Source organism: Limulus polyphemus, unplaced genomic scaffold (assembly GCF_000517525.1).
Source record: "Limulus polyphemus unplaced genomic scaffold, Limulus_polyphemus-2.1.2 Scaffold2477, whole genome shotgun sequence".
NCBI classification, from domain to species: Eukaryota; Metazoa; Arthropoda; class Merostomata; order Xiphosura; family Limulidae; genus Limulus; species Limulus polyphemus.
This window is the reverse complement of record NW_013668087.1, coordinates 34,332-51,043: the sequence shown is the minus strand read 5'-3', so window position 1 is coordinate 51,043 and position 16,712 is coordinate 34,332. Positions and strand designations below refer to the sequence as shown.

Genomic DNA, 16,712 nt, shown 5'->3' with positions numbered 1-16,712 from the left:
ACACACACACACACACACACACACACATATATATATATATATATATATATATATATAACAGTAATACAATTCACTAGTAACAGTCACATTGTATATCTGGAAAATGCCCTTTAACAAATAATTAATCTTTATATGATAGATTCAAAAATACAAACTTGTAACATTTAACATAAATCATAATTATAGTTAAAATATTATAAAATATATAATCAAATAGAACAAATAATATTAAGTAACAGTACACAAAATAGTAAAACACTACATACAAAATAAATTCTTAATATCGCGGAAAATTACACACCCTTCAACATAATTCCTTTCAATAGATACATTAAAACATAGTTAAATAGCAGCTTGCCCTTTAACATTAAATACAACAAAATAACCCATAATGAAATCAGTAATATAATCATAATACAGTAAAGCCCTTCCGAAAAAAAAACACGAGCAAAATTAATTCTTAATAAAACATGCTAAATAAGCAAAATACAAAATAAATCTTAAGGTAAACTATAATTAAAAATGCAAAATACAAAGTATGAAATTCTTACACACATAGATAATTTCACTAAAACATCTTTCCTTAAAAGCAAAATATACGAGATCAAATAAACTCCAAAAATAAAAGTACGAAATAAGTCGTAAATAAGTTTTTTTTTCTACCTTTACAGTGTTTGTCTACCCCTCAAAGTGACCTCAACCCTGGGAAGATCTTCCTTGGATTCAGGATGCAGTGGTCCAGCCCAAGGTGCATGCACATTTGGTGCCTTCACTTTATCATTGATAAATAACGTCTGACATGACACCTTAAGAAAGGTTCCCGATACTATGTTGGTTGGTTGGTTGGTTGGAGTGTTATGGCACAAAGCAATTAGGCTATCTGCACTAAACAACCGGTAAAAACCGTGAAAGAAAAATTATTATAAAATGTAAAAATAAAACGAGTTAAAACTGAACAATGTCCACAATTCAGATAAAAGATTTAAATAGAATTAAAAAGGCCAATGGCTCGTAAAAACTTTTAAAATACAATCACGTTGGACGATGTCACCATTGCCAATGACACCGTCCAACGTCATGGGTAAACCAGTAGATAGTATATGTCGGAAATGGTTCCGCCGCTCACGGTCGTAACGATGGCACAACAGTAAAATGTGAGCTATTGTGACTTGAGTGTCACAAGTGCTACACATTGGTGGGTCAGTACCAGATAAAAGAAAACGACGAATTCAAAACTGATCATTGTGTGGTCTAGCCAGGACAACTTCCTCCTTCTGATCCTTACGGAACCTAAACGGCCAAAGAGCAACAGAAGGTTTGATCTGAAAAATCTTGTTATGACGTTGGTCATCCCAAATCGACTGCCTTGAATACAGAACCGTAGTCCATATAAGGGACAGCGTGGCAGTACCAGAACAGACGGACTTAGCTGTGGTGTCAGCGAGCTCGTTCCCGTGAATACCGACATGGCCAGGTATCCAAAAAACCTGGATAGAAACAGAAGATAGAGAAAAATGGGCCAGTCCTTGTTTAATATCGACGAGAACATGGCTAGAACTAACGTTAATCAATTCCAGTGACAGTAGATAGCAAGCAGAATCAGTGCAAATAGTATAATTACTGTACTGCATAGTTTCTACATGATCCAGGGCTAGAGAAATGGCATACAACTCGGCAGTGAGCACAGAGACTGTAGAAGGGATCCTGAAAGCAACAACTGAGCCACAGCAAACCATGGCAGAGCCTACAGTCACCCGATTTCGAACCATCGGTGTAAACGGGAATAGAAGGATGGTTCAAAATATGTTCAGTAAATAGAAGACGGTACTTTCAATCGGAAGTATCTGCCTTTTTCAGATGATTCAAGAAAAGGTCATATCTGGGAATGGTAATAAGCCACGGTGGAATTAGCTAATCATTGGGGACAGCAACGTTATACAATGCCAGACCCAATTCAGCCAGTTGCGCCTGGATATGAATGTCAAAAGAGGGAATTGCAGACCGTCTATTCTGAAAGAGCATAGCCCACTGAAGAAGAAAGACACAATCCCAGGTGGGATGCTGTGGTAAGGAGCAAAACTTGGTAGCATATTGTAGAGAAAGTTGCAAACGGAAGAGGTGAAGAGAAAGCTCATGGGACTCAGTATACAAACTCTGGACTGGAGAAGTGTGGAAAGCCCCCATGCAGAGCCGAAGCCCCAGATGGACACAAGGTTTGGTTTGAATTTCGCGTAATGCTACACGAGGGCTATCCGCAGACCAGTACCGCTACCTTACAACCACCTTGCCAGTCCGTGACATTTCACGAAAACAAACAATATCTGAATACTCGTAAGGAAATCGTAATGTTTTTTTTTCATTGTACTTGCATGTTAGTGGTCCAAGACAGTTCAGCAGGTCCCTGTATCGAAAAGATTGAGAAATACTATCCTAGAGAATGAAAAAATAGCAAAGTAGTTAGTAGTTGTGTATGGTGTTTCTCACACCTCTAAATGTGTATCCGGAAAGAGGATTGGCGTCCTAGTCCGCACACCGGGTGAGCATGTTTTGGTGTGACGGAGATTCGAACCCGCGACCCGCAATTTGCGTGTCGAGCGCCCTAACCACCTGGCCACAAATAGCAAAGTCAGCTAGAACGAGATAAGCTCAACGGCTTTTTCGACCACATGTATGTGAACTATGGATATATATATTATATATCCAGAGTGTACATACAAAATAAATGTTAAAATAAGAACAATTATAATAAGAATATTATATATTCATATATCACATTACATACATTATGCTGATCAACGTACAATCTAGGGCTTGTTCTTCTGATATTCGAAAAATTTCTTGTACTGGGAAGATGGGTTTTTGTTTGTTTGTAAGTCAGAGCATCACGCAGATTGAAAGTCTCACACAAGTCAATCTTTCTTATTTGGGCTTAACCAGAACCATTTCCAAAATACTGCTAAAGCTGGGAAGTTCTTAAATTTCTTAGATATTGTTAGTATGGATTAAAAATACATATAATGAATGTGTCTGTGCATTTTCATATGTACCTAGAAAATTTGTCACAGAAAAGACCTTACTATCAGGAGCAAATATAGAGTCTTTAGCTTTTAACTTAGCGTTTTCATGCAATAACATCCACCGCTCTTGGACTTCTGTTTCCATAAGTAAGTTCGGGCCATCTCCTAAGTTTGATGTTTACATATGTAACTATGGAATTCACTACTCTAAATCAATCATAAATCTTTATTTCTCTATCATACTATTGATCTCCAATGACAACAAACAAGTTCTTCCAGAATTACATTTATTCATCATTTTTGTTAATGTACTGGTTCCAAAAAACTCATAATAGCTGAAATTAACCCATTGACTGGGTTAAGTACTCGATTGAGAAGCAAGGATACAAAATTAGATCACCGGGATTATAACAATATACATAGTATCTTAAGACGCACCTGCTGTGAGCTTTAGAATATAAATAAATGGATGATTGAAGATTAATGATAGCGAAAGAAAGTAATTTTTCAGACTATGATTACATTTCAATAAAATGCATCTCTAAACTAATGACTAGCGTTCATATAAACATTAAAAGTTACGCAGTGACAATCAGTACAAATTGTATGTATAAAACAAGCCAGAGGGCGTTCAGCTTGATTTGTATTGCTGTATCTCAAAAATTCTCTCTTCCATTTAGATGTGTTTTACGGAAAACAAGCATCACTTATATGACTCTATTGTACCTTTGTTAAAACAGAGAAATTTATATATTAAATACGATTGTTGCAATTAGATTTAGTTATAAATATTAAACAACAAATTATTATTTATCATGAAATACCTGGAAAATCATACATTATATGCAAGTCATGGGCAAGTACTTCATAGAACAGATAGCTAGTACCTCGTGCTACTGGCAAAATGTTTTTGTATATGTGCTAAGCCATTGAACAAAACTCCTATCCTTACATGTAATAGTGTTTACTGTGCTAGTCTATGACGCAATTATCATTAAACTATTCCCTTCCAATAATAGGATGGCGACACACATTTCATGTGCAGTACTCCCTTTAAGCACTTTGTGTATACTAAAAGTTCATTCTTGACAAGTCAAAAGAGACACCAGAAATGGAGAAGTAGGGTGGATGATTCTGTGAAGATGACTTTTGTTTATGAATCATTGTTTGTAATAATTGTTATTGTAAATTGTATTGTTGTGTATATTAAAACGTATTTGTGTTAAAAACGAAAACGGTGTGTATTAATGTTGCTGGCAAATATCATAAACTGACTATATATTGGCATATATTTATATACTAAATCCAGAGTATAATTTAACTACTACTTGAAATTCTAATACGTAACAATCTAAAGTAATATCGTGAAACCCATTGGTTATGATAAAGTATGCATGTCCTTCATTTAAAGTAATATCGTGAAACCCATTGGTTATGATAAAGTATGCATGTCCTTCATTTAAAGTAATATTGTGAAATCCATTGGTTATGATAAAGTATGCATGTCCTTCATCTAAAGTAATATTGTGAAATCCATTGGTTATGATAAAGTAGGATTATTCTAATTAGATCATTTTTTAGAAAACAAAAACACGTGGATAAAGATAAACGAAAAACAAGAATACCATACGAAAGTTCACGAACGCGATGTATTTATTTAACGTGTATTTTTAGTGCACATTTCAACATTAAGAAAGATTATGTTTTTTGCGTTTTTTCGATTAGCCCTATAGATTGGAGATAAGATATTGACTATGTATCAATCAACTCTAAATACTGGTGTTACGTAATCATGTAAATTCGATTAATCGCTCATCATTAATTCTGACAAAGTATACGTGTTCTTCATCTAGAGGGCCATCATACAAAACATTGGTTAATTCATTTATTACAGAACCCTAAAACGGCTGTAATCAGCCTCGAGGACCGAAATCAAAATTTTATTCACCAATTCAACAAAACATATCGCAGAACTTTCTATATAAATCCCTCACAGGGTACCAACTCAACTAAACACTACAAATAATTCCAGGAACATTTTAACTAATGTCATGAATTAAAAACGGCATGCATAAGGGTACCAAAGAATGACGACTTCTGACTAATGCTCACATCTCAAACTTTGAGATTTTTTCGCAATATTAACATGATTTTTCTTTTTACATATGTCGGTTTTCATTGTTTTCAGTTGTACACACAAAATATTTAAGTTAGAAGTGTGTAAAATTCAAGAAATAGGATTGAAACACATAAGTAATGATATCACCTTGGTAACCGTCAATAATTTGAATTATGCAGATAGTAAACACAGTAGCTCTAACAGCCAGGGAGATTACAAAGAAATAATCACTTTTCTTTAAAATCAAAATTCTTATAGCGAAATAAGACAAAACTGTTCTTTTTCAAATCAAACGATCTTTCGTTAGATAAAACAAGTCCCCAACTTTCCTGTCATACAATTAATTTGAATTTTCTTGCATTTAATGGCTAATTGGGAATTAGGGAATTTATGGGCCAGCGGGGATGTTTCAAAAGTGCTACCGAGAAGGGTGGGTTACTTGTAATAAATCTAAAATAAACTTTGTGGGTACATGGAATGCATCTCAACCTTTGCAATAGCTCTTGCCAAATACGCCCTAACAACAGACATTTTTTATTGTCTTTTACCTCAAATTGTTATTGTAGTCGAGAACTGATATAAAAAAAGTTAATGTGTATCATCACAATTGACCAAGTATTTGATCAATCCTTTCATCAATTTGATCCCTTACTGTTTCAGAATTGTGGTGCCAGAGAAGAGAATTGATAATAAACAGCCGTGTTTTTCATTTGAGAGTTTATGTGACTAACTACCTAAAAATTCACCAAATCCAGTTTGTTTACAACATCGAATAACAGTAACTTTCCAATTGACCACCAGAAGAAAAAACATTTTTTTATAAATGTTTAACGTTTATAATATAATTTAAACATGAAGTACACTACTGACAAGATACAAATATCAGAGTTGCCACGATGCTATTTAGCAGTGTGAACAACGTTCACCAGGATTTAGTCAGTTATACCGTCGTGTAAATCTGACTAAAGGCAAAGCGAAAACCTTGTCACTGATATAAACATAAAGAAAAAGAGACCCACTTATTTGTTATTGTATTTATTGCAAAACTTCTAATGCTATCTGCTGCCGTCCTTAATTTTGGACTGCTGGTATGAGGGAATGCAGACAGACAGCAGCATCCACAATAAGTGAGAAGAATATTTTGTGGTATAATAGGGATTAGAATCCAGTTCGCCAACTCCAGAACTTTATCACAGGACCAACCCACGCCCTATTTTTACTTACTTAATGCAATAAAACTTGCTGTGATGAACTGTTGCTCAGTGAACAAATATAAGCACTGTTTGAATAGTTTATTCTACTGTGCAAAGCTGCTCACAGCTCAAATGTTAATCCAAAAGAAATTTATATTGTTAGGAAACTTATTAACTACATTTTTATAGAAAAATATGTATTTAAACAAATATAATTAGTTATTATGTCCAAGTATTAATACAGCTCATTCAGCATACACTTAGTTTATACACTTTCATACCTTAGCCACTCAGTTTGTATAAGCAAGTATTTAATGTATTGCAAGCCCTAACCTAATTTATGTCGAAGCTTTATTTACGGAATACACAAGAACTTTTAATATATGGTACGCATACTAGCACTTGGGAACACTTGCCCAATTTGTACTCGACACATTCCAAATATAAATTATATAATGGATTTAATATCTTATTTCTTAGAGACGTACATCAGAATATTCAATACTGGGGATGATGATAGAGGCTAATACTTGGTAATTATTTCATACAGTATGATGTAAAAATATTCCGCGAGCTCTGTCGTCAAACAGTACAATTGCCACGTCTTCATTATTCTAATGATCGTCTGAAATATACAAGTACATACCGCACACATAAAAAACAAAAACAAATGTGCTATTTTTATCTTCATATCAACCTACAAACATGCCTTTGTATCCAGGCTTATTATACAGTCAGCGATAACGGTATCACATGGGGGTCATTTAATTCCCTCCGAGCAGAGAACGATATAAAATTGCTTATTTTCCGTCACATGATCAACGGTTAATGTAAAATCGGTAAATTGAACATAAAACATACCTACTATGTTCATTATCTTACACAATTGGATAATCTAGTGATTCTCTACAAAACTTGTACATTTTTGTTTATGACTATCGTGTCTATTTCTCATTAGCCTTCAAAGTTGACTTAGAGGTCATCGATGTGTTTCCTCTTTCCAAAACGAAAGAAAGATTTTTTTTTGATTTATCAAATTTCAGAAAACGTTCACAAGGTACTTGGCCATATCTTGCTTTTAATAATCAGTTAGAACCATCGCGATTTATAAAACTTCTTAAAACGTGTACTAGGTTTGTACCATATTTCACCTGTACGAAATAAATCAGTTAGGACCATCACGTGACTTAAATTTCTTAAAGCGTTCATTACATAAGTTATATCTTACCTTTCTAGTCAGCTCATAAGTTATATCTTACCTTTCCCAGTCAGCTCTGGGAAAGGTAAGATATAACTTATGAGCTGACTAGAAAGGTAAGATATAACTTATGAGCTGACTGGGAAAGGTAAGATATAACTTATGTCAGCTCATAAGTTATATCTTACCTTTCCAAGTCAGCTGATAAGTTATATCTTACCTTTCCAAGTCAGCTGATAAGTTATATCTTACCTTTCCAAGTCAGCTCAAAATTTAAAAAGAACAAATCGCATTCACTTTACCATTTTGTGATAATAGTTAATGTAGAAAAATGTTTTAAAAGTAAATGTTATTACGAATAGTTCCCACCATTTAAGCACAAAAATGTAAGCCCTAAGTAGTACAGCTATTAGATATGGAGTCAAAATAGGGAGTTGTAGCTTGAGGAAATGATGTCAACACTATGTATCAACTTTTAAGCTTATTTGTTTACTTTTTTTCAATTGCATTTTCACTTTAAGCTAGCTATCCCGTTTCTGTGTTTTTTACTTTTCCCTCTTCCCCCTTTTTAAATTAACAATTTTTAATAATCTTGTTTTATAGTTTTTTTTATTACCAACATGGACATAATGCTAATATTGTCCTATTTGAAACAATGAAAATCTTTGGATTAGCTTCGTGCAGATTGGATGACTATTGCTCCCGATATCATTACTACAATGTTATCATTGATAATGGTACTGTATGTATGATCACCGTGATGCATGGTGATCAACATACCACATGTTACGTATATACTTGTAAACAATATTTAGCTACTATATTTATACCCTGTAGCTATTTGGGAATCTATAAACACGAGATTGGAGGGACTACTGAACTATACTGGAATTGTGCATGGGCTGGATTTTGTAGCAGCAAAATACTAAGAACCAAAGAAATATTGTGAATTCATAAGTTCCGACTTTCATTAACACATTTAATCGTCTCAGAACCATGTCCATTGTTTACCAAGTTTCAACATCTTTTCTCATTGTCCAATGTTTACTAGGTTTTTATATTGTCTTTCATCCGTATCTACTGCTTATCAAATCTTAGCGTGGTTTACTTGGCATTCTCTTTTGGCAAGGTTTTCAGCGTGTCTTAGATCCATGCTCACTGTGTGTGTTTGGTTGCAGCTTGTCTTAAATCCGTGCTCACTGCGAGTGTTTGGTTGCAGCGCGCCTTAGATCCCTGCTCACTGCGAGTGTTTGGTTGCAGCGCACCTTAGATCCCTGCTCTCTGTTGACAATATTTTCTATATGTTATGTTCACTGGTCAAAACCTTTTATTACAGTGTCCTACTTTGTGTTACCGTTTATAAGGTTGAAGCATATTTCAGATCCTCATTTATTATTTTATACTTTTTATCCCATATTTATTCTCTGCGTTCACTGATAGGAGGTTTGACTTTGCCTTGAATACGTGTTCGCTGTTTAAAAGGTTTTAGTGTATATGTGATCTGCCTTCATTATATAGGTTTGAGTACAGTATTTTATTCGTGTATATTCTTTATGAGGTTAATATTTCCGATTTTACTGTTTAGAAAGGTCATAGATTGTCTTTGTTCATATCTTGGTTATCTTTATGGCACAGTATCAGAGTTTTGTGTTTGACAGAATTTCCTGTGCCAGCCTGGTGCTGGCAAGATGCCCATATTTGATCACCAACTGTCTTCAGCAACAATTGTAATCGACCACCTGTAGCCCAGTAAATCTGATAACCATTAAAGATGACATATTTCACATTAGCAATCGCTCGATACACCTTACAGTAGCCTTCACTTATGAAAAAATATGCCAGCTCTCAGACATCTACATGCTATCTTTTTTCAAGATAACTTCCATAACAATTAACCTTAAATATCTTCTAACACCGTAACACCAAAACAATTATCGGACTTTCAGTGTTACTGAAATGTCTCTAACATTAAAAAACCCTGAAAACTTTAAAACGTTGTATTATGTAGAATATTTGGTTACCTTTAAGTTTGGCAAGTGTCATGAAATTTTAAAGTATGTAACACCATTTTATTATCAAACTGGAAAAGCAGGAACGGTGTAGAACAGAACTGTAAATAATTGTAACCACTGGTTAAGAAACCATTTACTGTATATAATGTATGATAAATACAAGTCTTAACAGAAAGGTTTTTTTTATACAGATCATTCATCATACTGACTCAGGATATAAAGTATTGAGCAAAGGTCAACCTAAGACCGAAAATAATTTAATTTTTTACTTGTTTTAGTTATAAACTTGCCCTGTAAGGGTTTTAAAACTAATGAACATAAAAAGGTATATAACAACGTTTCAAGTACCCCAAATCTGTACTAGTGCTACATAAATTCTCTCTATACTGTCTATTTATTTACTGAAGTAACAATCCGAAGGACTGATTGGTCTGCATTGTTAGACTGACAAAGAGGAGTCTGTAGCTTAATTTATGATCAATATCACAGGTGATGCTCGAAAAAAATTATGCTATAAGCAAACTTGTAGATTCCACAGACAGAGTTTGTTGTATAAAGAGCAGAATATGTTAATAGCAATTTAATGTGAAATGTTTCGTAATTTTAGTTAGTTCATCGCTTAGTTTCAAATAGTTTACCAGATGAAAAGTTAGCACAGTGTGTTTAGAGTGGTCCAGGTCATCGCTAGGACAATCACCAGCTTTATACACTATTTTAATGAATCCGATCATTGGAAGTCCCTCATATTCATAGGGTTTATATATTTTATGAGCTGAATATACGAAGCATCTGCCCGAGACTCGGTATAATAACGTGAAAACGTATTCATTTGCGAGTTGCATCTAATTTATAAACCAATGAACTGACATCTCAACGCGAAATCAGTCTTTGGATTTGTACCTTTTGTTACAGTCCTACGTCTTATGTATCATTCACATATTGATGGGTACGACACCGCTGCCTTAAAGTGAAGGGCACATAATAGCTTGATAACGTTTCCTCAAATCTTCGGAAGAGCTAGCTCAATGTTCTCTCCATGGTATGGCCAGACATCGAACACCCTAAGACAAAGCAAGCTCGCTGCTAGTGTTTACTGAGACGTTAGTAGCGTATCCATCCAATAATAAGATAAAGCTAATGAAGGTTAAATCTACTGAACCAAGATATTACTGAGACCATTCACTAATAACGTATTATCTTTCCATTGATTTACTAATAACATCTTAATGTTGCTTCTGTTATCAAATTTTTGCAGCTGTTTCCCTAATACTCTTCCTCGTCCTTTTAAACCTTAGATCCTGTTTCGCCATAGTACTTCATAGACCGACCCAAGCAAATTATATAAAATCTTCACACACGCACATATTTTTCAAAGTTACGTTAACACCAATAAAGCAATGTGTTCAAAGAAAATAGCAATGACTAAAACACATATTTCTAATTCGAGAGATCTGGGTAGTACAACCGCAAATGTTTGATCTGTTGCATCGTCCCAATTTCGTTACAAAATGTTGTTGTACTACAAATGAATTTTGACTCCAACAAATACATCTTAGAGATTACTAAGGTAGCAATGATACTATGAATGTTATGAGAGGATCTATTATTACACAGACAGCAGCATAGTGTACTGCATTCCATGTGGTGGATGCAGTAAAGTACATAGGTGAAACTGATAGGGGCCTGACAACAAGACTAAATGAATACAAAGGGATGTAAGAAGACACAACAAAACTAACGCGATAGCAGCACATTCAGAGGAAGCAGGGCAACTGCCTAAATGTAAGAAAACTAAATTCATCAGCAAAGGAATGGAAAAGCAACAGTGGAAAAACAATGGAGGCTTCTTACATCTTCCTAAAAAATAACTTAAACACCATATCAGGAGTCTACAAGTGGGTGGAAGCAGCTGTAAGCCTGGTGAAACGAGGGCAGAACGCGGATTGGTCTGGTGGTGGTGGACAGACGGCTACACTGATATTGTTTTCCAGTTTAATCGTGTTTTTTTTTTTTTCACTTTTTATCCTGTACAGTAAGTTATTGTATTTTAGTAATTTGGAGACTGGAAACAATCTCATTTTTATAGAAATGTGTATAAAATAATCATTAAAAAAAATTGAGTTTTTAAGATTGAACATTACGCACGTGCCAAAAAATTTAATAAATTGTTTATTCTTAGTTTTAGAAAAAAGCGACGTACATGTCTATAGAGCTAACTTCGCAACGTGAAAGAAAATATTCTGAAGTTGCACCTAATTTAAAAAAAAACAAAAAACATTCTCACTATTAGGTAGAAGAAAAAAATACAACAAGATGTAGCTAATGGCTTACCCTGCACAATATTTTTAAAAATCGTCCTCCTGAAATGGTGGGAGTAACAAAAACGACAGATTTGGGAAAAACCAGATTTTGTATTTCTAAATTATTTGGTATGATAAGATAAATTGATATAATGATTTATAGAATCATGTTTCAATTAATACTATATCGTCCTTTTTTTGTATTACTGAATTACAAAACTTTATACGTCCTCATAAGTAACCTGTATAGTTTCGCGAATTCAATTCAAGGAAAATTCTCCGATTGATTGCACTTTTTTATAGGTACAATTTTTTTCAACGTGTCAATTGTAATATTTCACACGCAAAATGAAAACCTTCGTAAAAGTTTATTCTTGTTTTTAATATTACGAATCGATGAAACAGAATTAAGTTACAGGTTTGTAGTCATTTCTAAAATTCAAGCTTTGATTAAACTTGAATAATTTGTAAGAAAAACTTGTCAAACTAAATTGATTTTTACTTACGGATAAAGAAATAAATAAGTTGTAAAAAATAATTTTCAAAAAATTACTTTTTTATCCGTTAATTAATAAATAATGTGATTGAACCCGATTAAATAATTTATCATTGGATGGGAAATGAATCTTCCATTCTCCTGATTTCTTCAAAATTGCAAGGTGGTGAATTCTGAAACAAATACTGTTTAACTACGCTCAAGCAAATATTCGTTTGTGCTGTTATTTGGAAGATTATTGAAACCACGTCTCTCACCCTAAGACAAAGCAAGCTCGCTGCCAGTGTTTACTGAGACGTTAGTAGCGTATCCATTCAATAATAAGATAAATCTAATGAAGGTTAAATCTGCTGATACGTCTAGATTTGTTTACTGAGACGTTAGTAGCGTATCCATTCAATAATAAGATAAATATAATGAAGTTTAAATCTGCATCTAGATTTAGTTCTATATTTCAAACACGAGTAAGCCTATTCAGATAAACCGTTATGAGGTTCTAATATGATTCATTGTTTGCTTTGGTGCGTTATTACATAATCGAATAGGAAAGAGATCATCTCTCGTTACGCGTATTCCTGATATTGTGCATTTATCCTAAATTACAGGTTTTCACATATTTTTTCAAGCATTTCGGATTCAGGGGACGAAATTACCACAAATTAGAATGGAACTGTTACGTCTTCGTTTGTTAATTGATTTTTCCGTAACTTCGTTCCAACGAAACTTTAACGACACAAGTCTTTACTTAATAAAACTGGTTTATTCTTTCCGAATACAACTTTACCGATACACTCAATTTCAATACTCGCGCTAAAACAACACTGTAACGAACGAACGTTAACTTCAACAATACCCTGTGACTGCAGTTCAATTACTCACTGTCTATACACACATTACATTCCCCTCTTTTATATACCAGCCTACCCTATCTAGCAAATACTAGACCATTCGCCAAGATACATGATAGTTCTAGAAACGTTGCGTCACAGTAGTCATGTGACTCGATGACGCAACAGAACTCTTGTTTATACCTTTGTCCGAAAACGTTTTCCGAAAAAATTCTAATTTTTTTAAGGTTTATTCTATACAATCTCTTATTATAAGGCTCAACCCAAAAGAATGCTCTTAAGTTGAAGCTTCGAAGCAAAATTTACACCTAAAAAGTAAAAAAAAAAAAAAAAAAAAGAAAAAAGTTGCAACAAGGCAAAAAGGGTTAAACTTTAAGGTAGATACTGAAGAACCAAAAATACACCATAGATATAATTTGTCAATTGGTAAATTCCCATCCGTCTAGGTGACATGAATAAATTTCAGTTATTTTTCTTAAAACGTAAAACCGTAAATAAAAAATATTCACAAAACAATGATCTCCACTACTTATGATGTTTTGAAGTTTTCTTTAGCACTCGTGAGTCATACTTGCTAACCTTCTTCATAAGCCTTGTCCAAATTCATATGTCATGTAGAAAATAATTTTTGTAGACTATATATGCATTTTTGAATATCAAAAAATGATAAATAAGTATACTGATACCACAAAAATCGATTGTAATTTACCAGGCTTCTTAACTATGCTGTATTTGGGTCTAAAAATATAATTTCTGTTTGGAATATAGTACTGATCATAATACTTCAAACTCTCCAACAATATAAGAGGTTTTCTCTCATAAATAGCTTTGAAAGAATAACATAATTACGTAGAGGAAATGTAGAGCTTTTGAAAGTAGGCGTAGATAAACAAGTCTTCTCAAGTAATGAAGTGGTGGGCAGAGCCAATATGGTGGATTTGATAAATATTATGATATCTTAGCAAATAGAAGAGGTAGGAGGTTCTAATTTTATATTCGAGCTTAAAGTATAAAGATCACAAACCAAAGGAAAAAACCACCAGCTCCACCACATGGATAAAAAAAAACAACTTTTGAACCTAAATGAAATGTTAATGTAAACAATTCGAAACTAGAATAAGTTGTGTACCAACAAGTTACACACATATATCAAATATATTATCATACTCCATCTCGAAATTAAGTTGTATTGCAAGAAGTAATTGACAATTAGTTTTACTGCAATTTTTTTTTAGCTGCAGTGAGCTTGTATAACATCAATGTTTGCAGCACTTCACCTCTTAGCCACTAAGTCAGTTGTATTATAGTTCCTTCACTTTCTTAGCACTAAAATGCAGAAATTATTGCATTGCGCTAATAATAATTGCTCTTAAAACAGCCGTTCAAATAGCCTAAAAACCTTGACCTAAATACCAGTATTTCTACCATATTATGCCTAGCTCGAGTTTTGTTTGGCTATTGGTTTGACTGTATACTTATTTCTCGGACAACATGAAACCTCTACTTTACCCACATGTCAGTTTTTAGTATTACTAATTCCCATACTATGGTTATTATTGACTTTTTTTTTTCAACCAGAACACAAATGCTACAACATTTGCTATAAATGTAAGCTATGACTAAAAGCAAGTTCGCTGCTGAGCTTAATTCACCACCAGTTTTTCTTACCGAGCAAAAAAATTTTTTAAAGATTCATCTCTATTAAATAATTCTAATGAAGGTTAAATCTGCTGGATCACGATATTACTGAGACGTTAGTAGCTTATCCATTAACTAATAAGATATTTTATTTTCACCAGTTTACTAATGGCATCTTAATGTTATTTCTGCTATCAAATTTATGTCGCTGTTTACCAATTATTCTTTTTGGTCTCCTTCTAAACTACGTGATTTTTTAAGTGAAATCCACATTAACTATAATTCCGAGGGTTCACAAAACAAACTCCTAAGATATAATAACTACATATCATAATAGTTATGTTACTAGGTACATTATTGATGATGTACGTACATTCAGTAAAACGTGGAAGACAGCGAACTCCTTACGAAACATAATAAAGTATTATTCTTTCAAATACCTCAACTTATGTTTTCCCTTGTATTCATGTAACAAGGTATCTTGTTTATGAAGAATGTCCAACTAAAAAATTTTCGAGATGTAAGTGATATACCCAAATTCCTAAATATTTCAAGATTAAAAATCTTAAATACGTCTGAGAACGCATAAGCAACCAGCTGACACAATCTGAAACTTGGATAATTATTAGATCACTTCATCACGACAAATCCCAGTTGAGATTTCCAGTTAAGATGTTGTCAAGACTAGTCTTCATAAACTCTTATATAGTACTAACACTAGCAATAACCAGTATAATGTTTCAGCTTATAAACTATTGAATACATTAATTGTTAATGGGCGATTAAATCAGCACTATAAAACAACAATTAATTAAATATCGCTATACCGTTATCGGTCCTGTTTGTCAACTTATTGTCATAACGGATAATGTCTGTAGTAATCTGGTCAGCCATCGTGGAAAATCATAAAAAACTCAATTAAATAAGGGTACGAAGCTGAGTGCTTACACCCACACCTTCTCAGTTTCTCCTGCTTTTCACTGTCTATAGCCAGTTGTGGGAAGGCAGTTACCATTAAAGTAGAAATGAATTGAAATGGAGCCACCATAATATTTCTATTAGTTAAACTCCCAACCTCCACCCTTACAAAAAGATATTAAAATGAACCATAAAATATTCAACAGAACTATACACCCTACCTTAAAAGTTCTTATATAGTTCAACTCCCAACCTCCTCCCTTTCTCCTGAAGATTTATTCAAGTATCACACGGGAACGCCGAGACAAGCCCAACTACTTGAAATTAGTCTTTCCGTTCCGGTAATACTGAATAAAATTACTTGGAAAATTACTATTAGCTATTTATAAACTAAAGTAACTAGCTCCCTCTTTTTATAACTATTTTCCTTAATCGATAGTTAATATTCTAATATATTTTTATATTTATTAAAAATTAAGTATTTCTTTAATTGTCTGTCTTTATATCCATTATCTTTCAGTTTATTTCTTAATAACAGAACAATATCCATAAAATATTATAGCTATTACAGACTATCAAGAACCGTTTTAGTTGAGATATAATAATAGATTTTAATACTCGGAATAACACTATTAGGTGTGGGTAGAACTAGAATAGGAAAATTAAATTATCTGCTTTTATCAAAAATAGTCAACCGCACTGTACCTTCTATAAAAATAATGTCCAAATCTAATTAATTAGCTTTGACCTCATTATTATTATTATTATTATTATAACTTGACATCGGCGTTTGGATTTTGTCTGATAGATAGAATATCCCCAACGCATTTGTGTGCTATTACCAGAGACATTATCCGTTATGACAGTAAGTTGACAACGGTATAGCGATATATATATATATATATATATATTGTTTGATTCAATCACTAATACTTGCATATTTTGGAAATACCTGTACACATGTTTCTATATT

The 16,712-nt window shown here is 33.3% G+C and overlaps 1 protein-coding gene across 3 annotated transcripts in view; it reads right to left on the bottom strand.

Moving 5' to 3' along the window:
• Positions 1 to 16,712, bottom strand: part of LOC106467072 (receptor-type guanylate cyclase gcy-2-like) — a 98,626-nt gene that overhangs the window by 80,011 nt on the left and 1,903 nt on the right. Inside the window, exon 2 of one of the 3 annotated variants that reach the window (XM_022395183.1) lies at positions 664 to 880. The exons of the other annotated variants lie outside the window; for them this stretch is intronic. The gene's annotated coding sequence lies outside the window, so the exon portion shown is untranslated. The remainder of the gene's footprint in view (positions 1 to 663; positions 881 to 16,712) is intronic. 3 annotated transcript variants of the gene reach the window in all.